At 45.8% G+C, this 20,205-nt stretch overlaps 1 long non-coding RNA gene across 1 annotated transcript; it reads right to left on the bottom strand.

Annotated features, from left to right (window-relative positions):
- Window positions 1–1,504: 1,504 nt before the first annotated feature.
- Window positions 1,505–7,713, bottom strand: LOC310676579. Its single transcript, XR_014510628.1, has 3 exons — window positions 7,374–7,713; window positions 5,395–5,459; window positions 1,505–1,682 (listed from the first exon to the last, which is right to left on the bottom strand). It is a non-coding gene; the product is annotated as an uncharacterized lncRNA (long non-coding RNA).
- Between the last annotated feature and the right edge of the window lie 12,492 nt (window positions 7,714–20,205).

The following is a 20,205-nucleotide window of genomic DNA, read 5'->3' on the forward strand; positions in this document are numbered from 1 at the left end:
ACTATTTCTGGGTTAGCGGAGTCTGTAACCTGAAGCGTATGTAACCTGAAGCGTATGTAACCTGAGGTACCACTGTATTACAAAGCTTTAAAATATAGCATGGATTTAGGCTTTATGGACCTTCATTGAGTATGTTTGAGGGTGTAGACCAAGGAGTTCGGCCAAAGGCATCACAAAAATGGGGAATTTTGAAGAGGATTCTGATGGAAGAGACTGGTAGCATAATGTGGGAGTTCTTTCTGGGAAGGATTGGTAAATATTCCAGTTCTCTGCCATCGTCTGAGTCATGATATATTCTTGACATGGCCTTCAGTGCTGTCTAAGTTACCTCAGCCCGATCTTGCCATATGCTTCAAAGCAGAAATACAATTATCCCTTGGAAGTGCCCATTCGTTTCTTCCTTTCCCACTGCCAGTTCTGCGTATGGAGTGTGTGTTTTTTCTTTCCCCCCTTAGTGTCCATAGGAAATCTTACTCATCAATATGACTAGCTACACGAACCACTCGATTATTATCCTTCAAACATGCAGAGGGCCTCTTGACTAAACCAGCTGTCAGCGTTAACAGCAGCCACTCCTTCAGGAAAGGAACAAGAATCCCCCCCACCCATTCTGTTAAATCAGAGCTTAGTCACTAAAAGTTATTAATGGGAAAAGGTTTGAGTGCAATCATGGATTCAGTCAGAACAGGTATGGAACGTTTAGGAGTTTAGACTTTTTTTAAACCCTACTCTTCAGTAAATGGTTTAAATCATATAGAAAAGGCACCACAAAATTTACATGTCTGTTGTAGAGTGATTTTTGATACACCCTCATTGCAAAGTGCTTGGTGGAATATAAAAACTTGTGCCAGCTTCACAACAATAACCCTATCAATTCCCCCCAATCAAACTAGCCAGGGCATGCTGGATTCAGTGTGACAGTGCAGTTAGCATCTGCTGCAATGGAATATTAATAGAGAATGACTAGGAGTTAATTTTATTAGAAAGATGATCTTGGAGAACTGTTACAAAGGTGTCGCAATGAAATTCAGTTAGGGGGGATTGGAGGAAGTCAGATAACAATGAAAGTTAATTTGGATTTTAGAAGTAATAAGTGTTTTTCTTTTTCTTTCTTTTTTTTCATTTAGTACAGTGGTACCTCGGGTTACATACGCTTCAGGTTACAGACTCCGCTAACCCAGAAATATTACGTCGGGTTAAGAACTTTGCTTCAGGTTGAGAACAGAAATTGTGCTCCTGCGGCACAGCGGCAGCGGGAGGCCCCATTAGCTAAAGTGGTGCTTCAGGTTAAGAACAGTTTCAGGTTAAGTACAGACCTCTGGAACAAATTAAGTACTTAACCCGAGGTACCACTGCATTGCAATGTGTTTCATTTTGTATGTGTCTTTTATATGTTATATTTGTTATAAATGTGGAAAATCAAGAATTTTTTTAAAAATAATAATAATAGAGAATGACTACCTTGCACCCCAGGCGAGGAGCATCTTCGGTCCTACCCCTCTCATTTGTTCAACTTTTGAATATTTATATTTCATTTCATTTTGCAGCCCACTTGACAGTGTTGATGTGTCCTCTGCACGCATGATCCACCTTGTCGTGTGAGATCTTGTGTTTCTTTCCGCACGTGTAACAGCAGCAGCAAACGGCAACACAACGATGGCCGTGCAGGTGGGCCCTGCCACCTTTATAAGTGAAAAAGAAGTATTGTAAAATAATATTTACAAGTCACTTGGCCACTGAATTCCATGAGCTGGTGACCTACCGACTAGAGTACTGCAGCGCGATCTATGCGGGGCCGCCCTTGAAGACTTAGGGTGGAATTCAACATAGCACTAAGTGGGGTATGCACACACAGGACAAGGCCCAATAGTGGAATGTGACTTCCCCTGCCTCTTCTCCCCTCCCTGATAGGTGGTTATATAATACAATAATCATAATTTATTATTTATACCCTGCCCATCTGGCTGGGTTTCCCCAGCCACTCTGGGCGGCTTCCAACAAAATATTAAAATACAATAGTCCGTCAAACATTAAAAGCTTCCCTAAACAGGGCTAAAAGCTTCCCTAAACAGGGAAGTTGGAAGATTTCAGGAAGATGGGAATCCTGCAGGATCGATGATGAAGCCTAGTTGTGTGTAGAGGTCCCCAATCCACCCCCCAAATAACTCACAACAGACACGTAATTTTTGTTTAAGATTTTTGGCATGATTTTGGCCACAACTTTATTCAAATACAATCCGTGAGTGGTTGTTTAGGCATTGGTTAAGACTATCTGTCCCCCCGCCTGGGGACAGAACTGACTTCCGGGCACCACCGAAAGACAGTGCGGGGAAAAGCAAGTCGGGGAGGCATTGAAGCTGAGTCACAGACCCTCAACTCTCACCCGCCTGCTCCCCGAAGGCTTGCCGGCCCTAGTCCCATTCCAGGGATTGGACGAAAAGATGGCAAGCCCCAGGATTCCTCCAACGGAATTCCCTTTCCGCAGCAACCATGGAGGGGCAGGCACAGCCTATCCTAACCCCTCCTCCACCAGATTTATAACCAATGCCTAACCACAACCTTACAAGTTGTGACGATTTGCTACGCAGTAGGCAAAAACCACCCAGCCAGCCAATTTGCCAGGTGGAAAAATCCCTACCAGGCCCCTGCTCAAAGGCAGACGACCCCATGACAGGCATAGCAAGGTCAATGCAACAACCCCTTACTCTAGGGCGGGTGGGCGGGTGATCCGTTGCACGCAGCAAAAGAGAAAGTACAAGGCTGCGTGCAGAGTATTTAAATCTTTTACTCCTCCCACCAAAATTGTAACATAACTTTTACCCCAGCAACCCAGTGAACCAATCACTGCCCCAGGCCATCTCTAGAGACCCTGCCTGGTAACAGAGGGGTGGCTCGGCAGACCCCACCGCAACATGTGCTCTCCCTGAAGGAAAACACGCTTTATGGTTGGACTGCAAGGCTAGGGCTGATGGGACTTGGTATCCAACAACATCTGGAGGGCCCCAGGTTCCCTGATGTACACCCACCCCAATATAGCATGACAAGAATGGCAAAGTGGAAGATAATCTGCCTTTTCCCTAGGACACGTTGCCTGCTTCCAGATGCGAAAAGAGAGGGGGTGAACCTTATACACTGCCAGGAGCTCTTTAGAAAAAATGTAAAGGTAAAGGTAAAGGGACCCCTGACCATTAGGTCCAGTCGTTACCGACTCTGGGGTTGCGGCACTCATCTCGCTTTATTGGCCGAGGGAGCCGGCGTACAGCTTCCAGGTCATGTGGCCAGCATGACTAAGCCGCTTCTGGTGAACCAGAGCAGCGCACGGAAATGCCGTTTACCGTCCTGCTGGAGTGGTACCTATTTCTCTACTTGCACTTTGACGTGCTTTTGAACTGCTAGGTTGGCAGGAGCAGGGACTGAGCAACAGGAGCTCACCCCGTCGTGGGGATTCGAACCGCCGACCTTCTGATTGGCCAGTCCTAGGCTCTGTGGTTTAACCTACAGCGCCACCTGAAAAGGTGGGGTTTAAATGTAATAAATAATAAGAAATGAGCAGGGCCTGTGTGCTGATTGGCCTGGTTGTTGGAAGTGCAACAGCAGAGATCATTCGGTGTGTGACTTAAGGGTTAATTGCATTACCAGTAAACCAGCTAACCAAGTGGGTTGAGGAGGTGTTACTTAAGTTAAGTTCTTAAGGGTATGTGTGTGTGTATCTTTATGGCATGCTCATAAGATAGTAAAGAGCCAGGGGATTTTGTTTCGTCCCATAGTTACGCTTTTAGCAAAAATTTCTGTTCAGTTACAGTTCTGCCTTACTTCCGGAAATCTCTCTCTGTACCTATGGCGGCATGTGTTTTCAGTTAATTACATTTGTTCCTGATTATTTTTGTTATGGCTGCAGGGAAAGGAAGGGGCCTTACTATCTCTGAAATGTGATGTGAATATCTGCAACCCCCGCCTCCAAAATCCAGCTTTTGATTCATTAACAAACTATCTTTGGGGAGCAGGGGTGGAGGGAGACTGCAGAGACTGTCTGTACCATTGACAAGAAATAAAACTCTTGTCTTTCAATACCGTTCCCCCCAGTTGTCTTGTTATAACCCTGGAGACCCTTATTTTCCATATCAATTAATAATTCAATAATTCCATCTTTCCATCAGAAATAAAATACTTCGAAACTTTGCAAGTCTGGCAGAAATGAAACCAGACCCAAACTCCATTCAGGAGCAGGCTAAAGCTGGCTGAGCTAACAAGCCTTTAGAATAGTGTTTGAATTACACCACCCTTTCTGCTGGGTTGCCAGTACATGTGACTGAGCTGAATGGGCTTAGGATCCAGCGTAAGCGGCCCCTCTCTGATCTCACCAGATGCCTCTTTCTCATAGAATCATAGAATAGAATCATAGAATCATAGAGTTGGAAGAGACCACAAGGGCCATCGAGTCCAACCCCCTGCCAAGCAGGAAACACCATCAGAGCACTCCTGACATATGGTTGTCAAGCCTCTGCTTAAAGACCTCCAAAGAAGGAGACTCCACCACACTCCTTGGCAGCAAATTCCACTGTCAAACAGCTCTTACTGTCAGGAAGTCCTGGATTTACAGAAGCCACCCCAGTTTCTGGTTTGAGCCCCAAATGTCCCACTTTTCCTTAGGATATCCTTATTTTCATCAGAGAAACGTTGGAGGGTATGGAGTTATGTGACCCCCGATCCAAGGAGATCCGTAACTATACAACCTTTAGAAAACATCGGAAGGCAGCGCTGCATATGGAAGTTTTTTAAAAATGTGTAATGTTTTATTATGGTTTTATATATGTTGGAAGCCACCCAGAGTGGCTGGGGCAACCTAGTCAGATGGGCGGGGTAATAATAATAATAATAATAATAATAATAATAATAATAATAATAATAATAATAAATAGGACATCCCTGTTTTCATCAGAGAAAAGTTGGAGGGTATATTAACACTGATCCTCTGGTCTCTTGCAGACTGTCAGAGTTTTCTGTAGGTACTGTAATTTGCTAAGGGTTGCTGAAAACCGTAACTCTGGAATTGCCCAGAACTCTTTGAAGGAAAGAATGTGCTTTGGATGTGTTTTAAAGGTATACTTATGTACACAGTCGGAGAGAGCTGTGTGTTTTGAGCAGCTGAATAGTAAACATGGAACATCTTCCTGGGCTTAGGATATAAGAAAACTGTAGTAGGCTGGGGAAGTCTTCCTGTGTAATTTTCCTGGAGATATTTTTGGCTTGGAAAACAGACCCAGGAAGGACGAAGGCTGCGTGGGAAGCAATTGTGAAACAACCTCTGCTCACAGGAAGAGTAGTAAAAACTCAGCGCATTATTTATAGAATGACTGTCAAGCTGACCAGCTCCCAGAGGAATATTTAACTTACCATCTGTTGCCTCTTCAGTCATTACTACTCAGCTTCTTCCGTCTCTCCAGCTGCTCAGAAGGCCCCTGAAGGAGGCATTCAGAAGGACAGTCGTCTCCTGGGGCTTCTCAGCTGGCAGATGAACCCCCAAGATGCTGGCCTATAAATTCCCCATTTCAAGTGAAAAACCTCTTTTACATTCATCTAAGCCAGTCAAGTAGAAACATCTCATTTCCTCCCCTGGAAAGTCTATACAAGCCCTTCAAGCTATTGGGTAATTTTTGTATCAAGTCCAAAGCTACTTGTAAAGGACCACCCATAGAATTAACACCCCTTGCTCTCATGGAGGTGGAGAGGGGAACAATATCTCCTTCCCCTACCTGGCCATATGTTTAATTAGGGTTTCAGAAAAGCTCCTAATTAAACATAAGCCTGAACTTCTTTGGAACTGGGTCCAGTGTGAGGTAGGTCGTCCTCAGGTTAGTCCAGGTTGGGTTGCCCTGATTCAGGCCCCTGGAATCAAGGCTGCAGGGGGGATGTGAGAGGGCTGTGGCAGCCTCCCAATCTACCCCATCTTTGGCTCCGATACAAAGAGCTTTGGGTTGCCCCACCCTTGGCTGACACTAGGACCACCACCCCACGCTTGGGTCCACGCAAGTTCAGGGGCAGGACTAATTTTTGGTGTGTGTGTGTGTCATTGTTTTGGTTTCTTACTATGGGGTGCATTTTTTAAGCTTTTCTGTTGTAAACCACCCTGTGATCTTCGGATGACGGGTGGTATATAAATTTAATAAATAAATTGAATTGAATTAGTGTTCTGAAATCCTAATTAAATACATAGCTAAGAGAAGGGCAGAGGCACCCTGGTTGAGATGGTGGGTGCCTCCCTCCCACAGACTCACCCCCTTTGAAAAGAAAGCTGCTTGTGGACATCACCCACCCACAAGCTGCAGGATGCTGAGGTGTGGGGAGGCATCAGGCAGGAAGAAGAGCAACAGGCACACAGGAAGTTGGGCCTTCCTCCTCCTGGAAGATGCAGCCACCAAGCAGAGATCTTGACTTTGCTGAAGGGTTTCCCCACCCTGCTTGCCTCTCTTTCCTGTTCCTTCCTGATGACAACCATGGATGGCTGTGGACCACCCAACCAGACCCATAGCAGTTCATGCCTCTTCTTGATGGTCACTCATAGCCAAATAAGATTGTCTTCCATGAATATGGTCTTAACAGGGTGTTCATAAGTGACTGTGGAGGCCATTCTGAATTTGCACATCCTTCTACAGTGGGTGGGAGTTGATCATGGTGAGGATTTGCCAAACATGCCTTCCTCTTAGCTTTTTTTTGCCCTTTGTCCTGAGTTTGTGCTTCTTCAAAGTCTGTGACGCCTTTGGTGAAGGCTGTTCTCCAATTGGAGCACTCACAGGCCAATGATTCCCAGTTGTCGGTGTTTATATTACATTTAAAAAAAAGATTTGCCTTGAGAGAGTCTTTAAACCTCTTTTGTTGTCCACTGGTATGTCGCTTTCCATTCTTAAGTTGGGAATAGAGTAGTTGCTTTGGAAGACGATAATCAGGCATCCGAACAACATGACCAGTCCAACGGAGTTGATGTTGAAGAATCGTTGCTTCTACACTGGTGATATTTGCTTCTTCCAGTACACTGGCATTAGTTTGCCTGTCTTCCTCATCTGATGTCAAAGTCCTTCTGAATAGACCTGACTTGGGTAGGACTCAGGGAAATTTTGTCCATAGCATCTCTCCATCTCTCCATCCATCCATCCATCCATCCATCATCTCTCCTCCCTCCCTCCTTCTCTCTCACACACTTTTATTGATGTTTTCATTTATTTGTTAACCACTTTGGGATGTCTCATGGGAAAGGAATCATAAACAAAATCAAATAGGCAATTAAATGTGCCTGTATCATTTGAAATTAGTTTCCCGCCACCTTGCATTTTGAACATTGTTTATGGCATAGCAATTCACCTAGCAATGATTTATACCTTTGAGACAGCAAACAGCAAACTTTCTTCCGCCATTTGTCGCAGCAGAACATCCTGGAAGTGGTAGACAGACTTGGCCAAAGATGCCTCTGTTTTCAAACAACTCAGTCCCTATATCTGCTTTCGCAAATGACCAAGTGATTGCTTTTAAAGGTATTAAATGGGTCCAGGTGGCACCATAAAGCTAAGTGCCTCCACATGGAACATCTGTCGCCTGTTCCCTAATTCCTGCTATCTTTACAAGGCAGCGTGTGATCTTTTTTAACCCTTTTGCTTCCAGCCTTCTCCTCCTAACAGTTTGCACCACTGCAAACTTTGTTCTGATAAGATCACAATGGATCATTGTGATGCATTTACCGCATAAGCACATTATGCTGGGTATGGTAGGCAGCAGCAAGAAAGTGTGAGGTTTTCTGCAGAGATGGTTTCCTGTGTGTCCCTGAAACTACAACAGCTTCACAGTTAGATCTGCACTTCACTTGTAACATTTTATATCACATTCCCGCCCCCCGCTGCTCATATCTCAAAACCTGCGCGAGATTTCGTTTCGCTAAAATATTTTGACAGATAGTCTAAAAAGGCCTCCAATTTCCCATAAACAGTTCACCATTTTGATCTCTTGGTTTTACAGTCAATTTTGACATTCCAGCGTTATTCATTAATTTTACAAGCCATCCTTCTTTGGTTGGAGTCTCCTCCTCTTTCCATTTCTGAACATCTAAGATTCTGCCTGCAGTTGTTGCATGCATAAAAAGATTAGTCAATTTCTTTGAAACCTCTGTCCCAATCATCTCTAGCAAAAAAGGCTTTGGGGTTTTTTTTTGGGGGGGGGGAATCACCAATTTAAACTTCTTTTTGAATTCATTATCTATCATTTCCCATAAACCCTTGACCTTTTCTCCTCACCTACTGCATTTTTTTTTTTAAAAAGGTTTGCCTTCTAAATAAATAAATAAAGTCAAATCTAATCTGAAATGTATATGAGAGTGAAAGTAGGGGCAAATGGTCAGCTCCAATTCCAAAAACAGAAGGGGTGTGACAAGGGTGGTTACTGGCACCCCTGCTGTTTAGCATTTATGCAAATGATGCAATAATGGAACTGAAAGGACCAGAATTATTTCCTGTTTCAGTTTTATCCCATAAAGTATCCATTTTGCTATTTGCCAGTGATATGGTGTTATTCAGCATCTTAAAAAGCAGAGACATCACCTTGCCAACAAAGGTCTGTATAGTTAAAGCTATGGTTTTCCCAGTAGTGATGTATGGAAGTGAGAGCTGGACCATACAGAAGGCTGATCGCCGAAGATTTGATGCTTTTGAATTATGGTGCTGGAGGAGACTCTTGAGAGTCCCATGGACTGCAAGAAGATCAAACCTATCCATTCTGAAGGAAATCAGCCCTGAGCGCTCACTGGAAGGACAGATCCTGAAGCTGAGGCTCCAATACTTTGGCCACCTCATGAGAAGAGAAGACTCCCTGGAAGAGACCCTGATGTTGGGAAAGATGGAGGGCTCAAGGAGAAGGGGGCGACAGTGGAGGAGATGGTTGGACAGTGTTCTCGAAGCTACCAGCATGAGTTTGACCAAACTGTGGGAGGCAGTGGAAGACAGGAGTGCCTGGCATGCTCTGGTCCACGGGGTCACGAAGAGTCGGACACGACTAAACGACTAAACAAACAACAACAATGGTGTTATTAGCACAAACGCAAGTCGGTATGAGGCCTTCACTCCTCCTGCTGCAGTCTGGCATCTTGTCCAAATTATGGGCCACAGGATAGACTTGAGATGCATTAAAATGCAGTTTCCCTATGTATACACACACAAACAGGCAAATGCATGCGCAAGCACACGCTTGCATACACCATGCACATCAGGATGGGATAAAACCCACAGATTATTTTAAAATCCCTTCCACTGAACTTTCCAGTCCTGGGTATAGTGCATTTCAAACAGAGCTGTTGTCCCCTGAAAGGACTCCAGTATACATTGGAAATTAATCAGTTTCAAGGAAATGCAGCTGGGCATACATTAATCTAAAAGCGCCCAGAACACGCAGTACAGACTCTTCCTTTCTGCAAGTCTGTCTCTCTCCCTGTGAAGCTGAAGTGCCTTGAAATGTTCACTGGGCCTTTAACCCTTGCACTGCCCATTACCATTGATGCCACAAATTAAACAGCAATGTTCGATCTTACACTAGTGAGTACTGCTTGTCCCGGGGTGGGGTGGGGGGAATCTCCTCACAGTTACATTTCCCCCAGACTATTTATTCCACAATAGTCATAACTGTTCATGTTTGGTGTAGACAGATGCCCGTGGTGTTGTTTTCAGGGAATAACAGTGCAATCCTACGCATGTTTCTTCAGAAAAGACCCACTGAGTTCAAGCAACTTGGAATAGAATTACAGTGGTGGCCCGCAAGACGAATGCCTCGCAAGACGGAAAACCCGCTATACGAAAGGGTTTTCCGTTTTTCAATGCGCTTCGCAGGACGAATTTCTCTATGGGCTTGCTTCGCAAGACGAAAATGTCTTGCGATTCTTGAGATTTTTTTTCGCTCCCCACCCCCTTTTTCTAAGGCGCTAAGCTGCTAATAGCCTTTTAGCAGCTAATCCGCTAATCCCTTAAGCCTTTAATAGCCGCTAATAGCCGCTAAACCACTAATAGCGCTAATCCGCTAAACCGCTAATAGGGTTGCTTCACAAGACGAAAAAACCGCTAGGCGAAGAGACTCGCGGAATGGATTCTTTTCGTCTTGCGAGGCACCACTGTACAGTGGTACCTCAGGTTACATACGCTTCAGGTTATAGACTCCAATTTTGGATTGCCCTCTTCTTGATGCAAGGGGTTCAACAAGTTGATCCTCAGGGTCCCTTCCAAACTCTGCAATTCTATGATCTAAAAGGAGAGTTACAGATTGAGGGCCTTCGTGCTGACATTATGATGATCCAGCGAGTCCAGATAAATTTAAGTGAAATTGAAATAACCAGTCGTTTAGAATAATAGTTTTTACTTTTCACGCAATAATTCATAAACTGTATTGCTCCAATGAGTGCATTTTTAGTGTGAAAACTTTTTAGCGTTGACGTTTTGTGCTGCTAAATGCTGATCAAATAGTGGTCCCTACAGCCTTAGACAGTTTACACCTCCTGCTAGCAACGTGCTGTTTTCCTGGATTAATTTTTTTTATCGTGGCTGTGCAAAAGACGCATAAGATGCATTCCAGTGAGAGAAGCTTGTAAACATGTTGGGAGCAGAATGCTGGACTAAATAGACTTTCAGTCCTATCCAACAGGGCACTTTTATGTTCTTAAGTTTCATAGATCATAGCATAACACATTGGTCACATAAGCGGAAATGGTTTGCTTATTTTAAAAGAATTAGCAAAAGCAACTGACTCACCTGGGCCCTCTTTCGTTGACCCCCACTTCATTATATGAGAAAAGAAACTGATACATGAGCAAAGGATCATTTTCTCTCTCAACCATCACCAGTATGAATTAGTAGGGGCTGTTACTCTTGCTTGCTCCATTACCCAATCCTTCCTATCCACCTAGACCTAGATCTCACCCTCTCTCCTATTTCCTCCCAGGTTGCCCATCCCCATAAGGTAAAGGTAAAGGTACCCCTGCCTGTACAGGCCAGTCTTGACAGACTCTAGGGTTGTGTGCTCATCTCACTCTATAGGCCGGGAGCCAGCGCTGTCCGCAGACACTTCCGGGTCACGTGGCCAGCGTGACAATCTGCATCTGGCGAGCCAGCGCAGCACACGGAACGCCGTTTACCTTCCCGCTAGTAAGCAGTCCCTATTTATCTACTTGCACCCGGGGGTGCTTTCGAACTGCTAGGTTGGCAGGCGCTGGGACCAAGCGACGGGAGCGCACCCTGCCACGCGGATTTGAACCGCCGACCTTTCGATCGGCAAGTCCTAGGCGCTGAGGCTTTTACCCACAGCGCCACCCGCGTCCCATCCCCATCCCCATAGCTAACCTCAAATAAATATTTCTATTTATTTCTTTTTAATGGGGCTGCACTGTTGACTTTGTTAAACAATTAGATTCCCTTCCCCCAGGACCAATCCTACTAGTGGACTGAGATGGACAAATTTGTTGATTTTGTGTTCTCTCAGTTTCTCCCTTTTTTCTCCATTTCCACATCAGTTGGCAATTAAAAAAGAAATTCTCGTGAAAATTATCTAGCAACTTAGTGCAGGTTTCTCCCAGTATGCAGTTTTGCCCAATGAACACAGTTTTGCAAGCATTTCCTCCTAATATTTCTGCACATTACTTTCACTAATCTATGCACACCAGGATATGAATTTTTGTACACGTTACATGGTTGGATAACTGAACTGCAAAATTCTTTTTTCACCGATTCTTTTAAATTCATTTTCAGACTTTTGCATGCATTGCAAAATTCAGGGAGGTGCAGATTTCGAAGGATGGCTACTTTTAATTTGCTTTCTCTTCCAGGAATTGGCTGGGTTCACCTTTAAACGGGAACCGAATCAAATTTCTTCCCCATTCCTAATGACTAAGGAAAGCCCTGGTGCTGGAGGATATGAATTGTCCAAAGTCCTACGATAAATGTGGCCGCAGGACATAATGGATAGAGAGAGAAAGGATTTCACTCCCACATTACTGGCTGTTCCTCCCCTGGTACAATTTCTCTCCCATTGTTTTGACCCCCCAATCTACTCCTGTCATGACCCTTATAGCCGTGAAGGTTTTTTCAGCAGCAAGAGAAGGACCTATGAGGTCAGGTGTCTCATGCCTCTTTCTCCACCCTCAAAGTGGAGGGTCCACTCCCTCCTAAGGCCCCTGGGATGCCAGTGTGGTGTAGTGGTTAAGAGCGGTAGTCTCGTAATCTGGTGAACCGGGTTCGATTCCCCTCTCCTCCACATGCAGCTGCTGGGTGACCTTGGGCCAGTCACACTTCTTTGAAGTCTCTCAGCCTCACTCACCTCACAGAGTGTTTGTTGTGGGGGAGGAAGGGAAAGGAGAATGTTAGCCGCTTTGAGACTCCTTAAAGGGAGTGAAAGGCGGGATATCAAATCCAAACTCTTCTTCTTCTTCTTCCTAGGACAATAGCAGTGCAGGAACCATATTCTAATAAAATAAAATCCCTGTTTAATCCATCAGCATATTATTTTCAGTGGTACCTTGGTTCTCAAACTTAATCTCTTCTGGAAGTTCGTTCCAAAACCAAAGCATTCTAAAATCAAGCTGTTCTTTCCATAGAAAGTAATGCAAAATGGATTAATCCGTTCCAGACTTTTAAAAACAACCCCTAAACCAGTAATTTAACATGAATTTTGCTATGTAACGAGACTACTGATCCATAAAATGAAAGCAATAAACAGTGTACTGCAGTCACACAATCAAGCAATCAGTAGCTGAACTGGGTTCCACACAGTCACAAAAACAAAACAAAACAAAAAAGAGCTGCAAAAGCAAAAATGCAAAATAAATAGCAAAAACAGACAGACCTCACTGAAAATGGAAGTGCGGCACTCAAATTGGAAGCATAACACTCAAACTGGAGCACGTTCGGCTTTCAAAAAAAGTTCGCAAACCAGAGCTGGGTTTGCAGTGTTTGGGTTTGAAGTTGTTTGAGTACCGAGGTGTTTGAGAACCAAGGTACCACTGTATTGGGTGATATCCAATGTCCAGGAGACATACTCAGATATTAGTCCCATTGAAATCAATGGATTTAGTTACTGAAGTCCACTGTTTTCAGTCAGGAGTACCCAACACTGTGTGAGTGGTATTCTGCTTGCATAATGGGATGTCTCGCTGCACTCCCCCCAAATTGGCTGTGGTCCTCAGAGGGCCTCGCCAAACCTCTAAAATGGATTTTGAGGGTGCACAGTAGGGTACCTGGGAGAGGAGAGGAAGGGGAGCCTACTCCATTTGCACAATGGCAATGTTGGGTAGAACTCAATCGATCTACCCTGAATATCACTAATGTTGGATATCAGCCATCATTTTTAATAAGAATGCTTCTCAAAACTGCAGAAGGCAGGTGCAATCATAAGACTTTCTCCAAAGCCTGGATTTCGGTGCCGTGGTTAAAGTGAGGTTATACCTCTATACATACCAGAGGGAGGCCTCCTCTGATTCCTGCATCATCTAGCAAGGCGCAGCAGAGACTGTATTTTTTGAGAATACTAAGGAAAAACCATCTTCCGCAGAAACTGCTGCTTGCCTTCTATCACTGTGCCATTGAGAGCGTGCTCACTTATGGCTTATGTGTGTGGTACGGAAGCTGTACTACCCAGGACAGGATGGGGTTGTGCAGGGTTGTTAAGACAGCAGAGAGCATTGTTGGCTGCCCACTCTCCACCTTAGAGCAGATTTATGCCACAAGGTGCCATAGGAAGGCACTGGACATAGTAAAAGATCCATCGCATCCTGGTCACTGTCTCTTTGAGCTCTTGCCGTCGGGACGGAGATACAGGATGATGAAGACAAGAACGAGCCGTCTTAAGAACAGCTTCTTCTCCAGAGCGATCTCGGCCCTGAATGGGAAGCCCGGACTTTGAAAGTCATCTAATCTCCCTTGCTGTATTATACTGTATTGTTTAATTAGTGTTTTTATGGAGCATCAAGTAATTTCGTTGTCCCCGAAGGGGGCAATGACAATAAAGATATTATTATTATTATTATTATTATTATTATTATTATTATTATGAAAGAAAATTTGCCCTGTGCTTCAGATCGAATGAATGGATTAATTGATGCATTTGTATGATTGATGGATCTAAAAATTCTTTCATCTTCCTGCAGGCCTACTTTTGAAGTTCACATGCCGTTTGAGCAAAACAGTGAAGCAATTATTTCAAGATTCTAGCATGATATGTCTGTCCTCGGACACAACCTGTGAATTAGAAGGTTGAACTGCTTCTCCTTTTGCTGAACCTGATACTGAGGCAAGTTTTTGCTGTGCCACTTCAAAAATCCAAGAGACAGGCTAAGACTACTTTCTAAGTACATTCTGTGTCCTTGAAGCACAGAGAGGCATAGGAAAGGAGCTCTGATTAAATTCCAGCAATATTTCTCATTTTTGCAGGTCACAAGTGGTGCTTATCTTTCCAGTACATGTTGTGATTCAGTACTGGGCGGTAGATTATAAATGGGTTGGGGACACTTGACAAAAGTGATTTCAAAGTCGTGCGTTCCCCGTTGGTGTGCATCTTCTGAAACATGAAAGAAAATGACTGATGTTCAGTTTTTGCAAGGTGCATTGGGCAAACAGATGCTAAGGGGTTCAAGATTCTTGTTCTCCAGATAGTTGAAAGAAGAAGGAATATCAGTCGATGGCTGTTTTCATGTCCCTGCGTGACAAGCTAAATCTGCCCCAAATCTTCTATGAAGCTCTGCATCTGGTCACCTATAAAGTATGGCAGTAGTGGGGTGTTTTGTTGATGCACCTTTGTGCTTGTGATAACGTTGTGGAGCCACAGCCGACTCTTGAAGCAGCTGCAATTGGGGTGAGAATGTAATCCAGGGGTTCTGATGTAATCCAGGGATGACAGCCCATGTACATGTTCCATCATGCCTGGCCATTGGCTGCCCAGGTTGAAGCTGATGGAAGTTGGAGCCCAATGACATCTGGAGGGCCACAGATTCTCCACCCATGCTGTAATTTAATGGTGGAAATGTTCTAAAGGTTATTTTGTCCGAACATTCAGGGACTTCTGCTAATTTAGTCAGTGCTTTTTTGGGGGGGGGGGAACACAGGGATACACATACCCCAAAGCATTTTGTGAATCTAATGGGAGAAGAAACTAAAAAAATTATTTTTTTTTAGTTTCTTCTCTAGCACAGTGAATCGTCTGTTCCGTTAAATAGCATGGTGAATCTTCAGTTCCGTTGCTACCCCCGATGGCGGCCTTATTTCCTGTCACGGTGTTTCCTGAGTCTCAGATGGAAGCGAGCGTTTAATGTGTGAAGTAGGAGTTGGAATCTAGCACGGTGATTGGCCACTTTCGATGTTACCACCTCCGATGGTGGCTTCATTTTCTTTCCCACTGTAACGCATGCTCTTTGTACTTTTGTCCATTTGCTGTATTTATTTTCCCCGATTTGAACTATAAAATGATGATTTTCTTGAGTCAAAATGAGAGTACCCCTAAGCATTTTTTTAAAAGAAAAAACAACACTGAATTTAGTTAGTAGAGTAATGGTATAAATGTTGGTGTTTTAAATGATGAGTCTGTGCTTGTTTTCTATACTGTTTTAATTCTAATTATCTCACAAGGGTAAGCAACATGAAGTCCCTCAAGTTCTTGGACTCCAAGTCCCATCCATCAAGCATGGCCAATGGTCAGCGATGATAGGAGTTGTAGTCCAACATCCTCTGAAGGACTCCATGTTGGCTACCCCTGCTGTATTATAATAGAAGATGAAGCAAATATTAAAGATTGGATTTTCTTGTAGCATTGAAAAGTAGCTTTCATTTAGTAAATAGTAAGCTATCTCATGGACTGCAAGAAAATCAAACCCATCGATTCTTAAGGAAATCAGCCCTGAGTGCTCACTAGAAGGACAGATCGTGAAGCTGAGGCTCCAATACTTTGGCCACCTCATGAGAAGAGAAGACTCCCTGGAAAAGACCCTGATGTTGGGAAAGATGGAGAGCACAAGGAGAAGGGGACGACAGAGGACAAGATGTTTGGATAGTGTTCTCGAAGCTACCAGCATGAGTTTGACTAAACTGCGGGAGGCAGTGGAAGACAGGAGGGCCTGGCGTGCTCTGGTCCATGGGGTCACGAAGAGTCGGACACGACTAAACGACTAAACAACAACAACAGCAAAGCTATCTCGTGTTTCTTTAAGTGGTACATAAAGGCATCTTTCTCTATATATTCTAGAAGCAATCTATTTATTCATTTTAATTTTTCAAAATGCAAAGACATGGCCATATAACAACAATTTTGCATAGAAAACAGACATAAAACAATTGCACCCAAAATGCACTCTAGAAGATCTATAGAGCTATCTATAGATTTTATTGAAACATGGCCTTGCTAGGAATATTGATTTTTGCAATCTATAGGTTTTGTTAAATTTTATTGGTCAGTACAGTGCGTTTTGGATAATTTAACATGGTGGGTGACCACTACCATTACTACTAAGTCCAAGCTAAGACCTGCAGAGTTCAAAACTGCCAGAATCTGGGGATAAGGGATGTTAACAATACCTGTCACATAATGGTTGCCTTAATTCACTCTTTGTTCCCTGGATTTCTTGTGAGTCACTCTCATGCCTTAAAATAGCTGCAAATGTATTGTCAGAAAGACAAGACCTGTGAACTATGAGACAACACACTTGAGCTAGACATGAGCACTGACCTTCAAGCCTATTTCAGAAGTTCTGCTGTGATCTGAATAGAACATGTCGCCACAAGGAATAATATATCCATATTTTGTCAGTGTGACGCTTTCTCCTTTTTAATGAAGGCAATGGTCAGGATCCTCGTTAGGCTTGCCAGAAATCCTCATTTTGCCCGCAAGGCAGTTTCAGCCAAGCCAACCCACCTTTCCTACACCTGACTGAGGTGTGGGTGGGCTGAAATGAATTCTTGTAAGTACCGCCAGTCAGCTGATTGGCAGCTCCTGCTGATTCAAGTGCAAAGCCTCTTCGTGGTGCTTTGCAAGCCCCAATGACCAGCTGACCAACAGGGCTTTCAAAGCACTGGGCTGTGCCTTTGGTCACACCATTTGATTTCAGGACATCTTGACAAAAACGGGTCACCCAATATCAGGGGTGCCAACTTGAAGAAAATATTGTGGGGGCCCAGGCAAGCTCCGCCTCACATAATCTATCACATGATCACACTATTTTAATGGGAATGTCCATCAACTTTGGGGGGGGGGGGGTCCGGCCTCCTCAAATATTTTATTGTGGGGACCGAAGCCCCCACAAACCCTAGGAGCTGGCTCCTATGACCGACGTCATTGTGATATCAGGCAAGTGGGGAGTGCGGGAAGAAACGATCTGACCCACCAGCTGGATTCAGTTCCCCACACCTTTCTCAAGACATTCATGCCCCATATCATTAGATATACTTGTGAAATATTTGTCATTATGAGGTATTCATGAAGTGAAGGCCTGCTTATTACAGGGAACTCCTTCCAGAGAAGAGGAACCACAACGGTGACAGGTACATTCCCCAGTAACATATCCTTGCAAGCAATACCATTTTAGAGATATTGCCAGCTTTTACTCACTCAAAATGTCACGTTGTCACCAAGTGTAACATTGCGGGTGCCATTTTCCCTCCATTATCTCCTAGTGGAGCTAGTGTTTGGGATAAGGGGCAAATTATGCCCTCTTGCAATTCTGCCCAGGATTTCAGCCAACACTTGCCATAAAACTAATTTTTTAATTAAAAATTAAAAAGGAGCCGCTATGAACTGAGTTGACTTCTGTTTGCTTCATATCAGTCTGTCACAGCTTCAGCTAGTGTATGATGGATACTTTCGTTTTAAAGAGGGTGACACAGAGAGAGTGTTGAGAACTGACAATTATATGCCTATTATGTGTACACCTTTATGAACGTGTGTCATAACACTACATTTCCTGCCTAAGTTGTACAGTGGTACCTCGCAAGACGAATGCCTCGGAAGACGAAAAACTCGCAAAACGAAAGAGTTTTTTGTTTTCTGAGTTGCTTCGCAAGATGGATTTCCCTATGGGCTTGCTTCGCAAGATGAAACGTCTTGCACCTTTTTTTAAAAACCGCCAATGCATTCCTACGGGAAACCGCCAATACGCAGTGGTGCTTCGCAAGATGAAAAAACTCGTAGAACGAAAAAACTCGCAGAACGAATTAATTTCGTCTTGTGAGGCACCACTGTATTAGTGAGATTAGGGAGAATGTGGACTGAGCAGTGACTTACCGTATTTTTCGCCCTATAGGACGCACTTTTTCCCCTCCAAAAATGAAGGGGAAATCTGGGTGCGTCCTATGGGGCGAATGCAGGCTTCGCGGACCTCTCCGCAAACAGCAGGAGCGCTCCCGCTGCTGGCGGAGAGGTGCCTGCATGCGGAAGCCTGCGTGCGCTGAGCTCAGCGCGCCCAGGCTTCGCGGACCTCTCCGCTAGCAGCGGGAACGCTCCCGCTGCTGGCGGAGAGGTGCCTGCATGCGGAAGCCTGCGCGCGCTGAGCTCAGCGCGCCCAGGCTTCGCGGACCTCTCCGCTAGCAGCGGGAACGCTCCCGCTGCTGGCGGAGAGGTGCCTGCATGCGGAAGCCTGCGCGCGCTGAGCTCAGCGCGCCCAGGCTTCGCGGACCTCTCCGCTAGCAGCGGGAACGCTCCCGCTGCTGGCGGAGAGGTGCCTGCATGCGGAAGCCTGCGCGCGCTGAGCTCAGCGCGCCCAGGCTTTGCGGACTTCTCCGCTAGCAGCGGGAACGCTCCCGCTGCTGGCGGAGACGTGCCTGCATGCCGAAGCCTGCGCGCGCTGAGCTCAGCGCGCCCAGGCTTCGCGGACCTCTCCGCTAGCAGCGGGAACGCTCCCGCTGCTGGCGGAGAGGTGCCTGCATGCCGAAGCCTGCGCGCGCTGAGCTCAGCGCGCCCAGGCTTCGCGGACCTCTCCGCTAGCAGCGGGAACGCTCCCGCTGCTGGCGGAGACGTGCCTGCATGCCGAAGCCTGCGCGCGCTGAGCTCAGCGCGCCCAGGCTTCGCGGACCTCTCCGCTAGCAGCGGGAACGCTCCCGCTGCTGGCGGAGAGGTGCCTGCATGCGGAAGCCTGCGCGCGCTGAGCTCAGCGCGCCCAGGCTTCGCGGACCTCTCCGCTAGCAGCGGGAACGCTCCCGCTGCTGGCGGAGACGTGCCTGCATGCCGAAGCCTGCGCGCGCTGAGCTCAGCGCGCCCAGGCTTCGCGGACCTCTCCGCTAGCAGCGGGAACGCTCCCGCTGCTGGCGGAGAGGTGCCTGCATGCGGAAGCCTGCGCGCGCTGAGCTCAGCGCGCCCAGGCTTCGCGGACCTCTCCGCTAGCAGCGGGAACGCTCCCGCTGCTGGCGGAGAGGTGCCTGCATGCGGAAGCCTGCGCGCGCTGAGCTCAGCGCGCCCAGGCTTCGCGGACCTCTCCGCTAGCAGCGGGAACGCTCCCGCTGCTGGCGGAGACGTGCCTGCATGCCGAAGCCTGCGCGCGCTGAGCTCAGCGCGCCCAGGCTTCGCGGACCTCTCCGCTAGCAGCGGGAACGCTCCCGCTGCTGGCGGAGACGTGCCTGCATGCCGAAGCCTGCGCGCGCTGAGCTCAGCGCGCCCAGGCTTCGCGGACCTCTCCGCTAGCAGCGGGAGCCAGCACTGGGCTCCCACGGCTTGCAGAGAGCTGCCTGTTTGGGGGCTGGGGTCGGGGGAAGCTCGGGCTTCCCCAACCCCGCGCCTGGGGGGGAAATAATTTTTTTCCTTTATTTTCCCCCAAAAAAACTAGGTGCGCCTTATGGGACGGTGCGTCCTATAGGGCGAAAAATACGGTAATTTGAACTGCTTTTTTAAAACTTTAACACACAGAGATCAAGAACCAATTTTCAAACATCTGTGGAAGGAGAAAGAGCTGTTCCAACTTTGCATTGCTCCAGGATAAAAGAAACACCTCTCTTTTACGATCTTGAACTCCCGTACCCTTCTGACAAAACCTTTATAAAGCAATTAAAATGCTTCATATATAGTTCCTAAAACTGACATATCTGAAAGACTAGAGAATTTTTTAAATTGTGATTATGTTTCATAACAATATGTACTGTCAATACAGCTGGGGTCCATAAAGGTGAGATTAAAAAAAAGAGAATCATTATAAACTTACATGTTTAGACTACATAAACACCA

The sequence above is a fragment of the Podarcis tiliguerta genome (assembly GCF_965153285.1).
Source record: "Podarcis tiliguerta genome assembly, chromosome: 4".
NCBI lineage: Eukaryota > Metazoa > Chordata > Lepidosauria > Squamata > Lacertidae > Podarcis > Podarcis tiliguerta.